Source organism: Cupressus sempervirens, chromosome 1 (assembly GCF_028749045.1).
Source record: "Cupressus sempervirens isolate cs-2001-9-10 chromosome 1, ASM2874904v1, whole genome shotgun sequence".
In the NCBI taxonomy this organism is placed as follows: domain Eukaryota; kingdom Viridiplantae; phylum Streptophyta; class Pinopsida; order Cupressales; family Cupressaceae; genus Cupressus; species Cupressus sempervirens.
Genome location: NC_143118.1, coordinates 403,239,345 through 403,261,597, shown reverse-complemented (window position 1 = coordinate 403,261,597; position 22,253 = coordinate 403,239,345). Strand labels below are relative to the sequence as shown.

At 33.8% G+C, this 22,253-nt stretch overlaps 1 pseudogene; it reads right to left on the bottom strand.

Annotated features, from left to right (window-relative positions):
• Window positions 1-2,808: 2,808 nt before the first annotated feature.
• Window positions 2,809-22,253, bottom strand: part of LOC149577998 (uncharacterized) — an 83,409-nt pseudogene continuing 63,964 nt past the window's right edge.

Genomic DNA, 22,253 nt, shown 5'->3' with positions numbered 1-22,253 from the left:
TTTGTAAAAGATCTGGTCTTTTTTCTGTGGAGTTGGTGACAATCCTTTTAAAGAAACTTCTAGTTCGAGTAGCTATTGGTGAATTATGTTTTGCTGAGTCTATTAGAATATTATTGGCACTGAGAACATTTTTATTGATTAATTGTATATTATCTTTGATGTTACACAAAATGTCATATCTTTACCAGTTAGTGTATGATTAGCTCACTCAAGCGATGAAGACAATTTCCTATGTCTGTCGAGTATTCGTTTTCCAAGTTTAGAAGACAATATCTACTGAGTTTACTTGGGCGTCAAAGAGAAATTCACAAAATTTGAGTGTTAACCGAGCTCATTTAGTTAACAAAGGAAAGTTGGATGGAACTAATGTTAACTGATCTCACTCGATTACCAAAGGAAGTTTACAAAGTTGTAGTGTTAACCGAGTTCACTTGGTTAACACATGAAAATCATTTTAGTGTTAGTGTCTACTGACAAGGGTTAGCTAACAAAGGATTTTCTTATTTCAGCATATTAAGTTTAATGGATTTGTTTTTTGGTTCCAGCCAATTGAAGAGATGCAAAATTATTATTTAAAGTTGTATTCAAGTTGACTTGACAATGTGTATGACATAAGTATAAGGTCAAGTTGAGAATTGAATGTATGAGAATGTGTGGAAGATAAGAAGATGCTTAGAGAAAGAGAATCTGAAGGAGAACCATAATATCCTTGTTGGGCTAGAAAGATTAATCTGACTAGGAAGGATCAAGTATTTGAGCCAGAATTGAGATCTGAAATCAGCAATACAGTTGCATCAACAATCAGGTCATATCATTGTTACTCTCTAACCATTGTAGTAGTGCATCAAATCTCTTAATAGAGTTAGCTTAACAACTATTTGTAAATCCTCTAACAAGGTGGCATTTCAAGATTGAACTATCTAAAGACCTCTAGCAAGGCCACTTCTAATAGGGTGATTAAATCCTCTAATAGGGTTACACCTAACAATGTGTTTTGCAACCTTTAATAGGGTTGGCTCCTAACAGGGCTCACTTTAGAAGAGTGAAAATCAATAACTAGTTGCAATTGGTGGTTTTTCCCAAATTGAGTTTCCACCTTAAATCTTGGTGTCACTTGTGTTCATCCTATACATTTTATGTGTATGCAAATAAGTTAATTAAGGTAAATCATAGTTAATATCTTAAGACCTACATGTTCAATATTTTTTGAGTAACAATTGATATTATAGTATTTCTTGAGTTACAACACATTGTTAGTGTCAACCGAGTGCCTGTGTGTTAATCGAGTAACAACAGTTTCAACAAAGTTTATGTTTTGATTTCACATCTAAGGGTTTTGAGATTTATTTTTGTGGTAACTAATTCATCTCTCCCCTCTCAATTACTCGACTTATATTTCCAACACCCTTTACTTTTTTTTCCTTGTCAAGTAGCCAAATATGTTCTTCTCATGCATAAATGATTTTGCTATGTTATGAAAACATGGGATGAACTAAAATTTGCTAATGTAATAAATATAGTTTTCATCTTGAAAATAAAGTTTTTCTTTGGAAAAAATAGTGATATACAAATAAAAAATTTAAAAGAATGATTCACTACAATGAAATTATATTTCTTGATATGCCGATGCACCATATAGTTCTATTTAAAAAACATGTGGATTTTTTTCTACTTGTTATTCTAGGCCATCCAAGATTTGTAGAATTGAATTTGGGGCTCACCAAAGATTTTTTTTGTAATAGATTTGGTCTTTTTTCCATGGAGCTGGTGATGATCCTTTAAAGAAACTTCTAGTTGGAGGAGTAGCTATGGGTGAATTATGTTTTGTTGACTCTGTCAGAATGTTCTTGGTATTGAAAATGTTTTTCTTAGTCAATGAGCTAAACCCTTTTTGAGTTATATTTATTGCAGTATGATAATCCATATTCTCCTCCTTAATCACGCTTTCCACCTCAATAGGAAAACATTTAGTATGTTCTTGAACTTTCTTATCAAACAAGTTGTAGTCCGTGTCTAGGGAATTTTGGATGCTTCCAACTCCTTTAGGTATATTATTTGATGATATTGATATCTCTGATGGATATCCCTTCCCCCAAAATTTGATGGAGTTTTCTAAGTGATCACCAAAGTATGAGTAAAGATAGGTCCATCACACATATGATGGTGTTTAATTTCTACACTTCAACATTTGATTTACTGAAGTGAATGAGAAAAGAGCATTGTGAAAATTTGTAGCTTTATTTGATTTGTAATATGTTGATTTGTTAAAAAATATTGAGGAATGTTTATTACCCTCCCAAACCATAATTCTAATATTTTTTTCAAAAGAAAATTCAAGTTGAAATACCTGCTTGTATATACTCACTAATGATGCCCAATAAACCTTCAGAAGCACTAACACTAAATTTAGATTTCAACTAAGTATTAATTTATCTTTCTTGTATGATATATTATACTTGTTAAGACCTAAATATTCATAAAAGTTGGAGAAACTATACAATGGAATCTATGGCTGACTCTAATTATAATTAGAGTGCTTGCAAGTTGTTATTACACTTTCTTGAATACACTTTGGCACATTTCAAATTATACATAGATGTAAAAGAACATTCTTGACAATCATAAACTAATAGATAGGTCATACAAATAGAGATTGATTGACATTGGCATTCTACAGAATATTAGTAACATAAAGTGAAAAGATTTTTAATGTTTCACCCATGTTACAAATAGATAAAATTTCTTATCTAAAACCCACAATTGGAATACCCATAGATTGTAGGAAAGAAGTCTCATAGCTTGCAGAGCTCACATTGGTGTTGCACTCCAATAATTAAAAAGTGTGGAAAGAGGAGAAGTAAGGATGTTGAAGGTAGTGTCTTGTTGTTAGTATTTTGCTAGGATCCACCTTCAACATCTTCAAGAGAAAATCTATGCCTACTGAGCATCCCATCTTTTTAGTTGTGCTTTCAAGAAGATTATGCAAACCTGACCTCCATCTGCCACATCCCAAAATATTGCTCAAAAGCTACACACATTTGTCTATCATCTCCCAGGTGTTGAAATAAAATACTTAGCTACTCTTCTAAACATTTCCCAAAAAATAGGAGTTCTCCTATGACCATCTCTGCAAATGTGCATCCAAGTGACCAAACATCAATTGCAAAGAAATTGTATGTCATTTTTTGCACTAATAACTCAGGAGATCTGTACCACAAGGACACATATTATTTCCCATTTCTTTCCATCACATAATTCTTTTTATCATTCACCATCTTTGCCAATCCAAAGTTTGCAAGCTTAATTTTGATAGCTCCCACCTTGTTAATAGAGAGAAGATGATTATTGGGCTTAAGATCTCTGTGTGCAACACCCATTTCATGGCAATAGGTCACACCACATCAAATCTCCCACATTAGCCCTTTCACCAAGACAATCCTATCAATGTTCCTAAAACATAACCAGTTATGCTCATCGTGATTATATGGATATATTAATGATCCTCCATGAATAATTTTCTTGATGAATGACAACAGGTCCATATCCATCAACTCCATAGCGATGTAAGTAATCTCATTTGTATGAGCCACACTCAAATAATCACCATTATTGTGGGTGGTGGTTAAAAGAAATATTTTAAAAAAAAAAATTGGCTAGCCATTGCAATTGTGATAGATGTTCCGATGGCTAGCTGCCACTTCCATAGCACAACCATCACAATTATGATAGCTAGTCTAATAGATGAATGTCGCTTCTACTACATAATTGTCACATTGACATTGCAATTGCAATGAATGATTGGATTAAACCACAATGTCAACTATTGCTATTACAATAGATCACCTCCCCATCGCAATTTGTGATAGAAAAAAATTGATGCTTGTCCGACAGGAGCCAATTCATGGTCTTGTCACTAGGAAAATTATTAGACATCCCGATTGCAACAACTTTCCATCATAATTTGGGTCCAAATGTAGTAGTGAACCCATGTTTGATCCTATGGGATTGTTCAAGAAGGTGATGAGAAGAGGGTTTCCACATGAACCTTAGTTGGAGGATCATTGGATAACTTGAGTAAATGGTCATAAAATGAGGAGAACACATTATTGTACGATGGACTTTTATTTGACGTAATGTCTTTGATGTAGATATTTTTTAGAAGGATTGGAATAAGAATTCAAAAGATATCTTTGACCCCATGTACACCAAGGGTGAGATATTTAAATAGGTGGTTGCCAATGCTAAGGTTCCAAAGTAGAGAATTATGATCTAGAGCATAGAGCAAGGCATGTTCAAAAACTTACATGAAAATGGATGCCCAAACCTTTCCCAATGTATCTAGTACCACAAAGACCATAGTTGGTAGCTCTGGTGAAGCCTGACAAAGGAAAGGGAAAGAAGGTAATAATTCCCACATGGGGAACAACTACACCAATAAATACATAAAAAAATTATTAGTAGGAAAGGCCATTTTCTTATGAAGTCAAATATGGTAAGGTACAAGTAAAGGAAATATAAGGAAATCTCTTGTTATCTAGCAACAAGAGGAAGATGTGACTATGGAGAAACTAGTAACCAAGAAGAAAATGACTCTTGCTTCTACCTCTCCCTCACCAAGAACTAAACCTATTCAATTATATTAGAGAAATAAGGGTAGCATGACACCCATTCCTTCTCCATTTATGGGTTTGATAGGTGAGGATGATGATGACAATCCAAAAGATGACATTTCTTTAATAAGGAAAAATAGGGCAAACAACTTCTGTTGTAACAAAAAGGAGGAAACAATAGAAATTTTTTATCCCACGTCAACCTTAGAGTGAGCCTATAATAACTGATTTGTTTACAGATCAAGAAAATGATGTAAGAGATGATTGGGGATCAAACATGTTATTTCAACTTCTTCAGTCCTTATGTTGGAAAAGGCATAGAAACTGAAGTTCCTTCCTTTGAGACATGTTGCAAAGTTAGAAAAGCCAGTAGAAGATTCTTATAAGGAGAATCCATCTAAAGAAACATAAGTCCTTGTGGGTCCTCTAGAAATCACAATTGTTGAGGTAGAGAAAGAAACAAAAAGGGACATTGTTGAGGAAACAAAAAAAGGGGGTGAGCAAAAGTAAGACTAAATACTTAAAGAGGATGAGAAAAGGAAATATGAGGTGATGTGGGAGCCTATGGGAAATGAATCCCATGCTATACTTGGAGAAAAATCTCAAATGGAGAAGTTTCTCTTCCTCATCCTCATGAGATAGAAGAGAAGATGCTAACTGCTACAAAAATTGAGGTTACACTGAAGAATGCACCAGATGTCTTGTAGTCTGAAAGAAAGAAAAAGAAGGTGACTATTACTAGTGGGCAAGACACAAAGATAAATGTAGGCATGCCACCACCTAGAGAGATACAAGAAGTATGAGAGGTGAATGAATAACAGTCAGGTGAATGAAAAAAAGAACCATTTGAGTTACCAATTCTTGGTATTACTATAGAGGAAGTTCCTTTGCATTGTCTAGATAGAGAATAGAGAGAAGGAAAATTCAAGGAAAGGAAGGAGGAGGAACAAGTGGAAGATATAGAGTAAAGAGAGAAAGAGTGTGCTCGTTCCATGAGTAGGTGTATAGGGGTACCCAAGGAGACATTGTCCACTAAGACAATATGGTTTTCCATGGCTATTTAGTCAAGGAAACACACATGTACTATTGAAGAGGACGTGTACATGCTCTTGGTGGGGAAGTCATTTTGGTTACCACATACTAGCCAGAAAGCTCATAGAAGTTTCTATATGATGCAAGATTAGATGGATAATTGGAAGACACAAATTGTAGTTCCTCCATCCTAAGTGAGAATGGAAGGAAGATCTTACACCTTAAGACTACCAAATTGAGGAAATAGATCCATGTTAGCTAACTTGTGCAAGTGGAAAGGCCTTGGCACCCATGGGCATAAATAGCTTGTTTAAGTGCATAGATGTAGATGCAATTGAGGTCCAAGTACTTTTAGAGAAAAATGAAGCTTTGAAGGATTTCTTGACAAAGATGGTGGGTTCCATTGACATGACCATCTTGGAGGCTGCATTACTCAAAGAGTGAGCCACTCTAGTTGTGCATAAAAATTCTTTCAATAAAACCTATGTACAATTGAAACATAATTTTATCACCTTCTAGACTAAGTGTATAGAATATATTTTTTTCCTTCTCCATTTAATTGTAGATAATGAGAGAATCATTGGTGGTATGGTAGAGGAAGGAGAAAGTATTGTTGATCAAATGAAAAATTCTACCATTATGAAGGTAAATATCTACGTAATAAGCTATCAAAAATTCCATTTACTAAAAAAATTATATGATAGGAAGGAATCAAATGCTTTTGAAGGATGAATAGGGAAAATTAATTAGGGGGTAAATTCTTGAACCAAATTCTTAATGAGATATAAGACATAAGGAAGGAGGAAAACAACATAATAATTGAAGTGGTTAGGTTCTTTGAAAATGCATGCCTTGAAATATTTCAAGATGATCAAAAGACCTTTTTATACTTTGTTGAGATATCAATGCAAAAATTTAGAGGTTCATTAGAAGTTGCAATCATAGATGTGGTTGTTCAAGCATGAGGAAAAGGTAAAAGAAGAAAATGAGATAATTCCCAACTTGGAAGCATTTGTACAAAAATTAAAGAAGTTCCACGAGAAACAAGAGAAAGTGCTTCACAAGATGGATATGCATAATCCTTTAAATATGATGGGGATTGTGGAAAGATTTCATCCTAGATTCCTGCCAGAGGTATAAGGGAAAACCCAATTGCTAGTTTTGAAAATTTGGGACTTAGTTGGTTTTGTAGTTTTCCAAAAATTATGGACTCTCCACCAACTCCATAGATCAAACATCCACAACTTCAAAAAGTGATCAACAGTTAGGAAATTTTTGAGACAAAAACTATTGACATGAAGTCAAGTTTGATGATTTTGGATGGCAACACATTTTCACCACCATTTCTAAATTTGAAGTATTTTATGCAAGTTTTAGGATGAGATAAGATGTATTGAAGACATCTATCAATTTCAAACAAGTATATAAGGTTATGCACACAAAAGGATGATATTTTAAGAATGAGAGTTTAAAGAAGTTGTCAAAGATGGATGCATTTCCATCTCCCTCTCTTCTTCTTTCTCTCAAATTTTCTCACATGCAATGACTACATGCACATTGTAAATGGATAAAAATCTATGCAATCCAATTAACAACTATTTAGGGGTTATTTTTGTATTGAATTGTAATTGCATATATTTTCATGATTTTTATGGGAGAAACTCTATCTTTGAAAACCTTATCTTAGAAGTTTCTTCTCTATATAAGTACAATTGTACAATGTATTATGAGCTGATAACTTTTGCAATAAAATGTGTGCAAATGATGCTCATATTCATGGTGTTGGTTATTCCTACTTGAATATTGTATTTTTATGAATTTGTACTATTAATGTCTACATTCATTAGATTTTATAGAATATGTTATCAATGCAATTTCTTTATTGTGACAAGTTTGATAGAATATTTCTACTAAGTGCATTAAGATTAGTTTGTCTCATGTGCCCATACACTAGAAGTGGCTTCACGATTTGATGAATTGTGAAAAATCATTCACCTACAGATATTTTTCACTCAATGATTGCATTCATGAAGTTTTTATTGCATTACTTTCGACTATGTGGGTTTTCTTTCATCTTCTTGATGATTTAAATCACAAGGTGATTCAATGATAACTTTTGTCCATTATGGTTTTTAATTGTTGCAATTTATTACATTCTTTTTTCCCTTATGTCATTTGAAATTTATTTCTAATGATTGGTTAAACTATGACATTTCATTGAATTTTCATAGTTACAGCCACATTCATTAATAAGTAGAAAATACAAGTAATATTAGAATTCTCATTACTTTCAATTGTCTTATAGATCACTTTAGACCTCCTTGTGAACATTCATATAAGTCTTTAGTTGAGATACATGAATGGTTGACAAACAACTAAAGGAACCTTCGGTTTTATTCACACCATTGTTTCATGAGATAAATATGTGCCAAATTTTGATCATTATCATTGCATATAAATACAACTCAACAAAAGTGATACTATAAGGAGGACCACATTAATAGTTTAAGGCTAGAAAATTCTAAGTCTTACCCTCCTTGAGCTTTTGAACAAGTACTAAGGTCTTAACATAACAAGGTTGACATTCTGCAACTTACCTACTTTTGTCAAACTTGCAACATGAAGGGAGAAACCACATAAAATTCTCCATTCATTCTAGTTTCTTTCCTAGGACCTCCATTTTAGCACATGCACAATTTGTCAATGCAATTATTATCATCTTTTTCTACCAACACTTTGGCTAATCAAGCCCCCCACCCCCCCATGTCCAACAACTTCTTCCCTAATATCCAAAGTTCACCATTGAATATTATTGGACAAATTTATGTGCTACCCAAAAACCTTAAAATGTTTTTCCCTCTCTTTGTGTTATATGTATAATAATGAACAACGGAAGAGTACATCCACATATTCTAGAAAATATGCAATCATAAGAAGATTGTGCATCAAGATGTGGTCTATTGTTTGTTTCCATACACATTGGGAGAATTAACATGGATCCATCTCCAATTGGGGGAATTTGAGACTGAATTTCTTAATTACTTCAATTTTTACATAGATTTGACTACCTTACATCACAAATTTATTGCTACTAAAATAGTGCCATATGATCCAATCACAATGTTTAATCATCACTTCCACAAGTTATACTAGAATATTAAAGTCCTTACATAATAGTAGAGGCATCTTCTATACTGGTTTAACTCAAAGTCCTCAATCTATCAATACCTTGGAAAAAGTCTATAATAAAGTTGTCACATTCACATGACAAATGGATCCCCATAGTGGACAAATTTTTGAACTTTGTTTGCTTTAGGTAATACTATTGTACACCACTATTTTTAGGAAGGAAATTAGTCAATGACAAATAAAATGCCTCTATTGAACCTTGTTCCCCTATCCTCTTTGGGCCTCAACTCCCCTTCCTTCCTTCCTTAAGTTTAGGTTGGTCCTTAGTATGTGGGTTTTTCTCTTACCCTTGTACCTATATTTGAATATGGAACTGGTAGTGAGAGCTTTGGATCTTGACCTAATGAGTCTACAATTGGGACTACTCCCCATGCATCAATCCATTGGGGGCTAGTTAGCTACTTGCTCACTTTCTTCGTGCCACCCTGTATATTTAACAGGGGCCAAGCCTCTTCTTTCTTAGCACCAGAACAACTAGGGATGGATGTGTCAAGAGAAGTCCTTGCTTGACTCTATATCCTTGCTCAAACCCCCATTATTTGAGGCAACAAGCTTATATCCTTGTTCTTTGGATGGCTAGGAGGGAAATAAGATTATCTCTTTACTAGGAGGCTAAGACCCCAACAGATGTTAAATGACGCATATTTTCTATATAGGTGACATAACTAGTTCATAATACTAAGCTTAGGTAACCCAGCTGTTGGGCCAAAAATAGGGGATGGGTGGCCCCTACTATTTTATGGAAAAACATCTCAACCTATGCATGCATCTACATAATCAAGCATCTACATCCATCATTCCTCTTTGCCCCCCCTCCCCCCTCCCCCTCTATAAAAACCAATTAAGGTTGGATGGATAAAGTAAACTTTCTTTTTGGTGACATGTAATGTTTGATGAGGAGATAAACACCAAAACATGTAATGGGAGAGATATACATGTTCCATTACTTGAGATGCCCTAGATTATAGACATCATCACTCAAGGACAAGGGCATGGTGCAAAGAAATAAATCCAACCACTCTATATGATCTGGCATATCTAGAGCTTACGATCGAAGGAATTTGATCATCTGTAGATGAGTCTAGTGACCTTTCCTTAGAATAGTAGGGGCACTCTGCATAAGGCTCATAAAATGATGGGGGCAACAATGTCCCCTTAGTGAAACCTCGACTTGATCACTCCCCCTCTCCTCATTCCAAGCTCTGCTCCCCACGAAGCTCCCTACTTCACTTCCTATCGCTTTGTCCAACCATTTTTCATAAAGCTTATGGTCTAGCTTCCTTATTATAGTTCCCCAATGTTGGGGCTAATAATAGTTGGGAAAGCACTAGAGCTATATTAGTTGGAAGGTGAGGGAGATGTAGTATTCTCCCATAGGGGTTAAAAGTAACCTTATGACACTTGAACTGACCTATTCATGGGGTTCGAGAGGCTCTAGTTGCTATCCTCCACCATAGAATAGTAGGGGCCCACCACTAGAATCCCCATTCCTAGCTCATCTGACCACCCGAGAGAGGCAAGGAGTTAGTATCTAACCTATTCCCCTCTCCTTCCATATGAACCAATGGATTCAAGATGTGGATAGGCAATAATCTGCCCCACTATTCTAAAGCCCATAACATTATAGGGTCTACCATACCATACCATACCATACCTAACCATACCTAACCTAAAAATTATAGGGCTAGGGCTAGGGCTAGGCTAGGGTGGGGACCATAAAATTATAGGGGGCTAGGGTAGGGGCTTATCCTATCAATTTTAGGGGGTAGAGCATCCCTATATAGAAAATTGTGAGGGATCCTATAAAATTGTAGGGGCCTTATCCATAGAATAATCTATTTGGGGCCCCTTGCATGCATACCCCTACTCCCTACTATTTTATCCCCCTACCCCACTATAGGGTAAGACTATATTCGTTGATTCTATACGTAACATGCCTCTACACCACTATTTCCCAAAAATATTGTCCCTCTACCAATAAATACCTACCCTAGTTATGAGTCACATAAAACTATATATTTTTAGCGAAAATATGTTGCCATTATTAAACCATTTAACAACATGGTTAGTGAATTTGAGGTTATGAAGAAAACCCTATCCCAACTGTGAAACAAGATCACTTGAATGAAGTTGAACCCTTCCTCAAATAGAAGCAATTATCAATGATAGTCTTATGCCCCAAATAATTACTCTCAAAACCAAAATCACAATTACAATTCCTATAAAAACAACAAAAATGGTGGGAATAATAACAACAATTCATAGGAGAGGACATTTGGACTACCATGGAAAAATTAAACTTGGAACACTAGATAGAAAAATGGTATACTTGTTCACAATGTTAATGCATTTGAATCTTTCAATATAAATTTTGTAGGTATGCTAGATAAAAGACAATAGTAATGGCTATTAGAATGATAATAGTTGCCATCAACATCCCCAAAAGGTAGAACAACCTCCCTTACAATTCAATACAATACTATTTGAGCCATATGATGCACCAATGGGGGAAGATGATTCAAAAAATATTCAAGAGGAGTTTACGTTTTCATTCAATAGGGAGGAAGAACTAGAGTATTTTTAAATACATTCTTTTCCAAAGCCCTTTCTGACCACATCCCACTCCTCTTGAACCATGTACTAGCAATAATTCAGTGCCTCCATAAATTCTAACTAACTATGCCCTGTCATTCTAAAGTACAACCACAATACTACGAAATCTAACATGGTATTTTGAAAAGTACAATGGGGTTGAAGAGCTAAAGAAGACTAAGGCTATATTTTGATGTTTGACATGTTACAAAGATTCCCTAGCCAAAGGGAAGCTTTACTAATATCCTTGGATCACTCTAGGATGAGTAAATCAGTGAATGTTGTTGAGGAACCTACATCTAATGTTAAGAAAATTGAGGTGGTGCCCACTATTTTTAAAGACAAAGTTGAGGTCCATTTTGCTGAGCCTGCAAATATTTGGTAAAAATTTGTAAAACAATTTAATAGATTCTAGAGCCTCTTGCAATGTCATATCTCTTTTAGCACTCCAAATATTTTGTGTGCATCTAAAACCCACAAATAGAGTAGTGATTTAGTTGGTTAAACCTAACGTCAAAGTAATCAGTGTACTCAAATACATTCACATACAACTAGCCATTGATCCATGAATGCAAGATGCCATAGACATACACGTAGTGTATAGTGGACATCCCAAAAAAATATGGAATGCTTTTACTTAGAGATTGGAATAAGTTTCTAAAGGGATGATTTTCCTTGAATTTTATAGAATCATGGCTACCTTGGAAAGGTTTGAACAACCAAATCAAGATTAATGTAGAGCCTGAACTAAAGAAAATGATCTCTGAGTACAGTACTCCAAATGAGGTTTGATTCAAACAATTAGACCTCAGATCCTACTATGTATTATACTTTGAGATAGAAAATAAAGATACATAAAATGATAGTCCAACTATTGGCTTGCAAGAAATTTATGTCAAAAATATGGTTTTACAAGAGTTGATGGTCATCATGACAAAGAATCTAAAATATCCTAGAGAAGATGCAAACCTAAACATTTTTTTGTTGCCTTCATCATGAAGGAAATAATTTGTTTTCAATGCGCTATTTTTCAAGATGTTGTATCAAGAGTTTTGACAAAAATGGGTTAGCTTGCTGAGATATGTAAGTTTTCTAAGAATACTAGAACAACTACAAATTTTGATGTTGTAAAAAATTTAGAAGTTGAAGAAATTTTTGAAGTCCTAAATTTTTTTGGACCTCAAAATTTTGGACATTTGAAAGTGCACAATATTTAGAAAGAGCATAGAATTTTCAAGTCAAAATCATTTCTGGACCTTCAAAAAGTTGGACATCCAAAAATATGAATTTTTTTGAGGTTCCTAAATTTTTTAAATCATCAATTATTTTTGAAGAAGACATCAATTTGTACTGGTCTGAATTGAACACACTCCAATTTAATTAAGGTTTAACACCTATTTAATGTGAGATCATTAATCTCCTTGCACCTTTCCTTCTTTCTTCTTTTTTATGTCCTTTCTCCTAGGTGAAATTGAGGTAAAACCTTATTGATCCTTGTTAAATCTCCTATTGTCATGGTGTTAATCTTGAGGTAGGATCTATCCTCCAAGGTGCTTCCCTTTTCTTCATCTACTCACTTGGCATCTTCTCTCCACACCAAAATGGCTATATCTCAGACTCTGTGCCTAATTTTTGGTTCCTAGGACCTATTTTGGTATTCTAAATGGATCATGGAGGTCATAACCCCTAGTTTTTAGGGGTGTAGTGTGCTCTTGGTTGGGTCATCTATTTGACGTGGCTCCTATGTCGGGATACCTTTGGGGTATTATATAATAGGTAGGTTAACCTATATGAGTTAATTAATTTTGAGCTCTATATAAACCCTTCCATTTCCCTTATTTGGCTTATTAAACTCATCTCATCATCAAGTGTTCAAGAATTCATGCACTGAAGCTCTCAAGTTTTCAAGCATTCAAGGCATTCAAATAATCTCTCCATTAAAGATCAATGATTCATAGTTTCAATCCATTGAAGGAGTTTATGCTATATCTTCTATTACATTTTCAACATTCAAGATCTCCCTTCATACATTCAAGATGCTTTGTTGCATCTTCTACATCCATCCTTTCAAGATATACTTTCATACATACATTCATAAGGTGGATTTCAAGCACATACATTCAAGAAGATTTTGGTTTCACTTTGATGTCCTTTCTAGGGTTTTTGAAGTTTAGTCAAGGCTATCGCATCTACATGCTTAATTACATTCCAAATTCAGGACCATCTTAATAGATTTGCATGTTAGATCTATCACTCCTACTTTCTAGAATTATATCTTTATTTCAATTCAAGGTTAGTTTCTAAATGAGAGTTTGATAAAGGAACCACCCCCACCACCCCCCACCACCCCACCCCTCACCCCCTCCCAACCCCAACAAACTTGGGTTGATAAACAAGTTACATATATAGATAATATTTTTGGCTCTCTATTGAGCTACAAAATTAGAAACATCATATGCATTCTATCAAGGCCATACTTTTCCCATAATCATTCAGTTCTCTGCTAATAGATTGATAATTTTTTTTAGCATTTTGTACACTTCACAATTTTCAACCTAGAGCTTAGAATACAACAACTTTTGACATCATTCGAGAACACATTTTCACTATTTTATTCCTCAAGGTATATCATCTCCTTAGATTTCCATACTTTCCATTTTAAAATTATTTTATTTATCCTTTTCACTTAAATCCTCTTAAGGTGGAGATGAGAGGAAATAAATACGAGTTATTCATCCCATTTTGTGTTAGGTTTAGATTGGTACTCCCTCTTATCAATATAATCTAGAAAAAGGGGTGGATCTTGAATCTTCCCCCTCCAAAGGTTGGTCTTCTTCAATTTTCCAACCATATATTTATTGGTGAATGTGATGTGCTCTCTTCTTTTATCTTGGGGTTAGATCCTTATATTTCCTTGTTCACCTCTCTCCATTTATTGGTGAACCTAACACACTCTCTTTTTTGATCTTGGAGTTATATCCTTATATTTACTTGTTCACCTTTCTCCATATTAGTGAATCCCACTCACATCCTTTATTTTTATATCTAGATTATTTGTTTTGACATTAGATCTTTCTCTTGGTTAGCCTACATATTGCATCATGAAGATCTTTTGGTGCATGGTTATCTTTTTCAATATTCCCCTTCTTTCATCTCTTTATAGCACTTATGATGTTTATGAGGTTTTTATGCATTTCATTGTATTTATGACTCTTCATTCTCTTCTTTCTTATACTATTATGAAGCTATATGTAGCCATCACAACACTATTGGCAGAGGACATAAACAATAGTGCTACCTCATTTGGAAATTATGAGGAAGCCAAGTTAAGAATAACAATAGACTTGAAGATAACTACTATGATTAAAAAAAAGAAAAAGGTTTTGAAGAAGCTCAAGGAGAGATTTAGTGAAGGGGAAGAAGAAGAAGAAGAAGAAGATGATGAAGATGAAAAAGAGGAGAATAGGGACAAGCCCTACTAGCACTCACAGAAGCTCAAGGTGAAGACTAGGAAACAAATGTTGAAGCTGTCGAGGAAGAAGAAGCTGAGGAAGAACCCAAACTTGAGAATAAGAAGAGGAAGAAAAAGGAGTCTATAGTATAAAAGCCAATGAAATTTGTGAAACCTACATAATAGAAGCCAACAATGCCCATTACTAGGGTAGATAAAAAACAAGAAAAAGAAGCTGGAAAACCTAAGGGCAAGAGGACTATTGCTACTACAGAGTAGAGTCAGTGAAAAAATCAAAAGAGAAGAATTTTTTTGCTCTAGCTAAGTTAGATGAGGATAAGATAGATTTAGATGACATGAGTCAATTTGAGGTGGTAAGCCATAATCCCTCCTCTGAGTTAAACAACTAATGTGATTATATTAGGCATAGCTAATTTGTTACGATTCACACATGTTGAATTTGATAAGTTAGGAAAGTTAGATAAGAATAAGGTGGAGGAACCTATTTATGTGATGATTGCCACATTAAAGACCACATCTATTGAGATTTCCAACTTGTTACCCAAAATTTTATATGATAGAGTTGAGAAAAAATGGCTATACATTTTACATACTAAAAGATAGATTAGGGAAATCACTTTAGCCCAAGTCATGCCTAAATTGCCAAAGAAAATGATAGATGAGACTATGGAGTTGAACAAAGGTAAATTTACTCCAAAATATAGAGCATTTTGTATGTTGAAGAAGAATATAGAGACTATGGTAACTAAGAGTAAAGCTATATGGAGATCTATTTACAAGCTACCCATTCCAGCTATAATAGAGAAAAGTGAGAAAGAAATGCAAAATCCTGAGAATGATGACCAAAAGGAAGCATAGACTACAAAAGAAATATCAGTCAAGGATGGTCATGCCAATGGAACTAAGGAAATAGTAGGAGAAAAGGTCACTACTGAGGATGAGCAACAAGATGATCAAAGTGTACTTGAAGTATAAGTGTTAAGTGCTAGTCCTCTACATATAGACCAAGTCAACTGAACTTAGTAAAAATCAAGGATTTTTCTGAGAACTTTGCTCAGAACATTAATCCCTTGAAAAATGATGATTTGAAGAAGATTTTGAAGGATTTTATGATAGCATTTAAATTATGCTCAAATCCTATATTGGTGAGAATAAAAGAAATTGAAAAGGTAGTAATGGAATCAATAGGGGAGAAGAAAATTGACACATCAAGTGTTCTCCTAGAGGTAAAATTTATAGAAGACCAAAGTGCAAGCATTGAACAACAAGGTGTTATTAAAACACTAGTTGCATTACCTCTAGTGCCATTCATTTTGCATAAGCAAGCCTTACTTATAGTGGAGAAGGATGGAAATGAAGTTAAACTAGGTTAGGAAGCTAGTCTTGCACCTACATCACAAACACATGGTAAAAAGAAGGAAGAGGCAAGTCAGATTAACAAGTTTGAAGAATTGAAGGTGACTAATTCTATAGAGGAAAAAGTTTCTATATAGACTCTAGTCACTCTACCAGTTTCTATTACTCCTACTAGTAGTCAAGTTCTTCAGAGACTGAGCACTCATGCCACCCCATTGCAAATATCAAGGCCAAGTGTAGATACATCTAGCAGATCATAAGATATATCTTATGGAGATGTAAGTCTTGATGAGATGACTAAACTTCCAAAGTTTTACCTTATAAAAATCGCCATTGAGAAAATGAGCATTCTATAGGAAGCTCTACATAGGAAGAAACAACAAGAGTTGCTAAGAAGGGAGCACAAGCATAAGAAAGTTCTTCATGAAATAAAAGACATATTTCTTGATGATTTTAGCCTACCAGCCCCTAATGAAAAGAAACCTATTCTTGAGAAACTGGTAACTATTTTTGAGATTAGTGATGAAGACCTAGATGCAAACACCAAACTATTGGAATGGTCTAAAAGAAAGTTTCACTCTAAATTTCTTGAATAGATTTCTAGTGCTATTGCACTAAGACAAGTTGACTTAGCAACCAAAATGGAGGATGTGAAAAAGGTGCTGGAGAATATCTTTTCTCAATAAACAAAGCTTTTTGATGTGAATTTATTCACATAAGAAGTACAAAGGTCTATTGATCGACTGTAAGGATATCTACAGTCCATAAGTACAACATTGAAACTATCTCTTGGTCAAAGCCAAACTCATTTTTAGAGACTACTCTCTACTCAAGTTTAGCTAGCAACATTACATTCACAAGATGAAAACATAAGGGATACCTTGATTAGTATCTAGTCCATTTTGACCCCACACATGGAAGTATTGCATAAGGAACTAGCCTTCACTAAAAAATTGATGAAGAAAGATAACCAACTTTCAACACATGATGGATTAGTTGATCTTGCTGCCCAACTAGATATTCAATACCAATCTCTAGAGGTAGCATGCAATAATTGGGATGTAGCATTCAAAATAATCATGGAGGTCCACAATTTTTTTTTTGGAAAAACACATTATAAGTGTACCACCCATGACATAAGTGTCAAAAAAGGTGGATAGTGAATACAAAGGGGGATTATAAGTACAATTTTGAGTTAGGAGGAGTACTCATGCAGAAATAGGGGACAACAAAAGATCACACACTTAACAAGAGTACAAAATTCAGTCATAGAAAGAAAATATCAACTTAGGGGGAGTTACAAAACTTTGGTGAAATAAGGTATGACAGTTATGTCATCAGTTTTGCAAATTTTGTAATTTTTTGGTTAAATAGGAATGACAGTTATGTCATCAATTTTACAAATTTTGTAATTTTGTATGAGAGCCATGTAATGTATAGAAATTATCTAAGTTGTACACGTTGGATTGTATATGCATGAAAACATGTTTTTTCTACTCATGTCAAAAGGGGAGATTGTTTATTTCATTTTGGTTTTGACAAGGCAATGACAAAATACTTAAGTCATTACTCAGCAGAACTAAGTATGCATCGAGTAAGTAGTGTATGTTGAGCAATATACATAGTTAATGTTGAGCACCAATATGTGTTGAGTAGATGGTTTGTACTGAGTCACTCAAGTGCCAAGAAAGTCATTTATGCCAAGTGATTCATACGTCAAGTAAAATAATGGATTTTGAGCCATTTTGAAATTGAGTTACATCATTAAGTATATAGTGGATGTCGAGCATCAAAGCTTTCAAGTGCTAAGTAAATAGTTTTTGTCATAGTTTTTGTAATGACACAAACTTCTATGTAAACCATTTTTGGGTTGACTTAAGGATTGTTTTACAATTCTACAAGATATATATGAAGGTATATTGAGAATCCCTATGTAGTACATGCAACCAATTAGAAAGAGGGAAGCTCTAAGTGGCAAAATTGATGAATCACAATCATTGATTCTTAACTAATCCTAGCTCACCTAAGTCTTCTTAAGGAGGGAGAACACTAAAGAGTTTGAAATGTATGATTGAGAAAAGAAGGTTGAATGCTAAATGTAGAGAAAGAATTCATGGTGACTATGGAGTTTATGATAGAGATATGAATTGTAGAATCTGTTAGAGAGAATAGAGCAGAACAGTTAAAGGAAAAAAGAGATACATCTGATCAAGATAATCTAGTACACATTAGTAAGGAGGAGATCTAATATCTATCAAAGATGTACTAATAAAAGGATCAAGGCTAAAACATTCTAACAAGTGAATAAATGAAAATCTCTTAACCAAGTAGTCTTAATAGGCTTTTGTAAATCCTTTAATAGGGTGTTTGTTTTATTGCAAGTTTAAGTCCTCTAACAAGGCACACTTTTAGCAGGGTGTTGAAATGCTTTAATAGGGTAAGATTTAATAGTCTTTGTAAGCCTTTAAGAGAGTAGATCTTTCACAGGGTAGATCATAGTTTATGATCAAAGAATTTTAACCTTCATTGGATATGCTTTACAACTACAGTAGTGAAGATTTGTGGGTATCATGCCCACTCCAGTTTGACCTTCTCATTGGAGAGTTTCTGGGTAACAAAATTATTGTGTTATGTGTTATTTGTTTCATGTTATGGATGAACATGTGTAGTTAGTTATTTTAGTTTACATGTTAAATTGTGAGATGGATGCATGGTGAATGTTTTATGATTAAAGTATGACACTCTACTAAATCAGCATAATGTCTCGCCAACTAAGGCTTGATATTAGTCACAATATAACAACAAATGTAACTCTTTTACATACATTAAAAAAATTATTATTTGGGGCTAACATATAGATCTCTTTCTACTCATAAATTGATGGATCACAACCAAGGGCACCTTCTTCTCATTTTAATAGATCATTATTTCATATGGTTGTCCCTAGAAATTGGGTTTTTTCTACCTTTAATAGTGAAAACTGTCTCATTTTGTCTCAAAGGACCATGATATACTAGTATCTTCACTTAAGATTCTACCATATTTTACTAGTGATACTTCTATTTACCCAATAGAACCCCAATAGAACATAATCAAGAAGTTTCAAATATTGATGTAGAGGCTTAGGTTAATCCTAGTTTCAATTAAGGGTTTTAATCAAATCCTTCACTCAAGACTTGACACAATCCTATGGTCCAATTAAAAATACCCTCCTTAGGACTCATACCCTTATAGTACTTTCCCTTGTTCCTCCCTTCTAAAACCAACCCACTAGGAAATCCAATCCCCTTTCCTGGAAGATACAACTTCTCACATCAATTTTTTCCTTAAGAAAAAATTATCAATCCTAAGCCCTAGAAATTCACAATCTTCACAACACCCACAATATTTTCATGATGTGAGTTCCCTTTATGTCCTTACTCATCAATATAATCAATCTTCAACTTCTTTTTTGGTTTCTAACCCCTAACACCAATGTCTTGTATATAAGAGAAAATTGCTTAAATGGATGAAAGATGGGCAATTTTAATGTTCATGTTTAGTAGTATTAATTGATTCATCTCAACCTAAACATATAATATTGTTAGAAAAAAACTAATAATAATCATATCCTTCTACCCTCTAAGTTAACCCCAATGTTAAGGATGTGTCCAAGTTAGGCTTCCTAGCTCATAGCTACCTTGTTGTCATCCTAGGAGTGCACACTTTAAGATTCTTCTTGGACAAACATCCTCTATCCAACGAAAATTACATATGCATATGTTGAAAACATCACAATATTTTGGCACATTGATACTCAACCATGGCGGACAATGGATATCTTACATGCTCCATGCTTTGATATCAATTCTTGGCCATGATGGACAATGGAGATCTTAATATCTCACATGCTCCATACTTTGAGTCTCATTAATAACCATGGTACTAACCCCATAGAATAACACAATATTATTCAATTTCTATTATACTTCTTATAAGTAATATGTTCACAATAAATGGAAAAATTTATTTTTAGTATTCATATTTTCCATAGATATAAACATAAGTTATAAGTTACTTTTATACACAGAATATAATTCATATCTTAAATCCTTAACATAAATGATAATAATTTATATCATAATTAATAACCATAATTTATGTCATACCATTTATACCTTAATTAATAACCATAAATTACCTCTAATTAGTGGGTCTACCCTTCAATGTGGGTATGACACATGTAGCTTTAACACCTCTGCAAGTTGTCTTATCCATCAAAGCCCCCTACATAGGGTCATCGGTTTATACACATTTGATATGACCATGTTGCTGCAATAAAAAAGTTCCATGGTGGCTTATGGATCCTTGTGCCTACTGATGCGATTATCCTTTTACCCTTGTTGGTCTTTGGTTGTGTGTCCCATGCAATGCTGAATTTGATGACTACATATGACATGATTGATGTGTCTTCCATGTATTTTTTGGAAAAAAAAGGAATAAAATAAAAAAATTACTTATAAGGGATAATCCCATGAATTTGGCCCATCATTACTTGGTTGGAATTATCCATCAATGTGGAAAAGACAATAAAAAATACTTTATAAACTCAACCCTTACTTGGCTTTTTTTTACACCAAATTTAATAAAGAGAAAGGTTAACATTTTAAAAGCAAAATCTCACCGTTCATAAAGGGGAGTAATTAACTATCACAAGGTTGAATATACAAATTGGGAGTGAACTAGTATTTTCACTCTTAAATATATATTACATCAGCCAATAAAGATATATGGGAATCTTATAAGCACATACATTATAACAAGAAACATTGGAGGGTCAATATTTAATATTGAAGAGTATTAAGTATATTCTTATAGTTAGGCAATGGTAGTGTAAGAATAAGACTTAAACTTTTGATAATCAAAATATGACTTTTCTATTATTATTATTCAATTTATGATCAAAGGGATAAAATGTTACTAAGGAGGGGCTTGTATAGATCCAAAGTAGTGGATCTTGTCCCAATAGAGGGTAGGGGTCAGTGTCCTGTTAGATAAGCAGGTTTGGACCTATAAACTTTGAGGGAGTCCATAGATGATGTCCAAGAAACTTGGATAACATTTGTATCTGTCGATTACAAATATAAATTATTAAACATTATTTGATAACCAAAATGATTATTATGAATATTAGAATTGATTTAGAGATATTCATTATAATAGACCCAAAAAGGTCTAGTGTATTTCTTCACCAATATTTCTCATCTTTCATCTATTTAACAAATTTTCTCTTATATACACCTAACTTGATTGACTCTAACCAATTTTTTTAATTGGTTATATGTTAGATGCAAAGTTTCTCATTTGTTGTAAAATTTTCTCATGAAAACTTTGACAACTTTTTGTTAAAAATTGGAACTTCATTCAAAACCCATCTAGATTGATTGAAAATGGTTTAGAATAACTTGTGAAGACATGAAATCCATATAAAAAAACTACTACTATCATAGGGTGGTCGTTGTCCAACATTTACCACTAGGACCTAAATGCAGTAAAATGCCCTATAGATATACAATTGGCTTTTTGAGCCTTAATACAATAAGAGAAGGTTGCATAGGACCTTATTACAACTTTTAAAGTGTTTCAAGGCTCTTTGAGGGCACTTGGTTATTAAAACATAGTTTTTTTCACCAAATATTTGTAGTACACATGGTATTACACTAGAGGGATAACATTACCATTACACACATTGCTTTGTCATCAAAAAAAAATGTCATGTAATGATATAGGTGTTTTCCTAGAATTCTATCCATGATTGGAATGAACTAGGTGAAAGGATTTGCAAGAACTTTCAAGATAAAAGTGATCATTTATCTCTTTTAGAGAGGTTAACTAGGATTAAAATGGCCCCCCATGAATTCATGACAAATATCAACTATAAATTTCAAAATACATGGAATAGAATTTTTTTTTAGTAAAGCCTACTCTTGGAAATGCCTTCTTTTAGTATCTTAGAGCTTTAA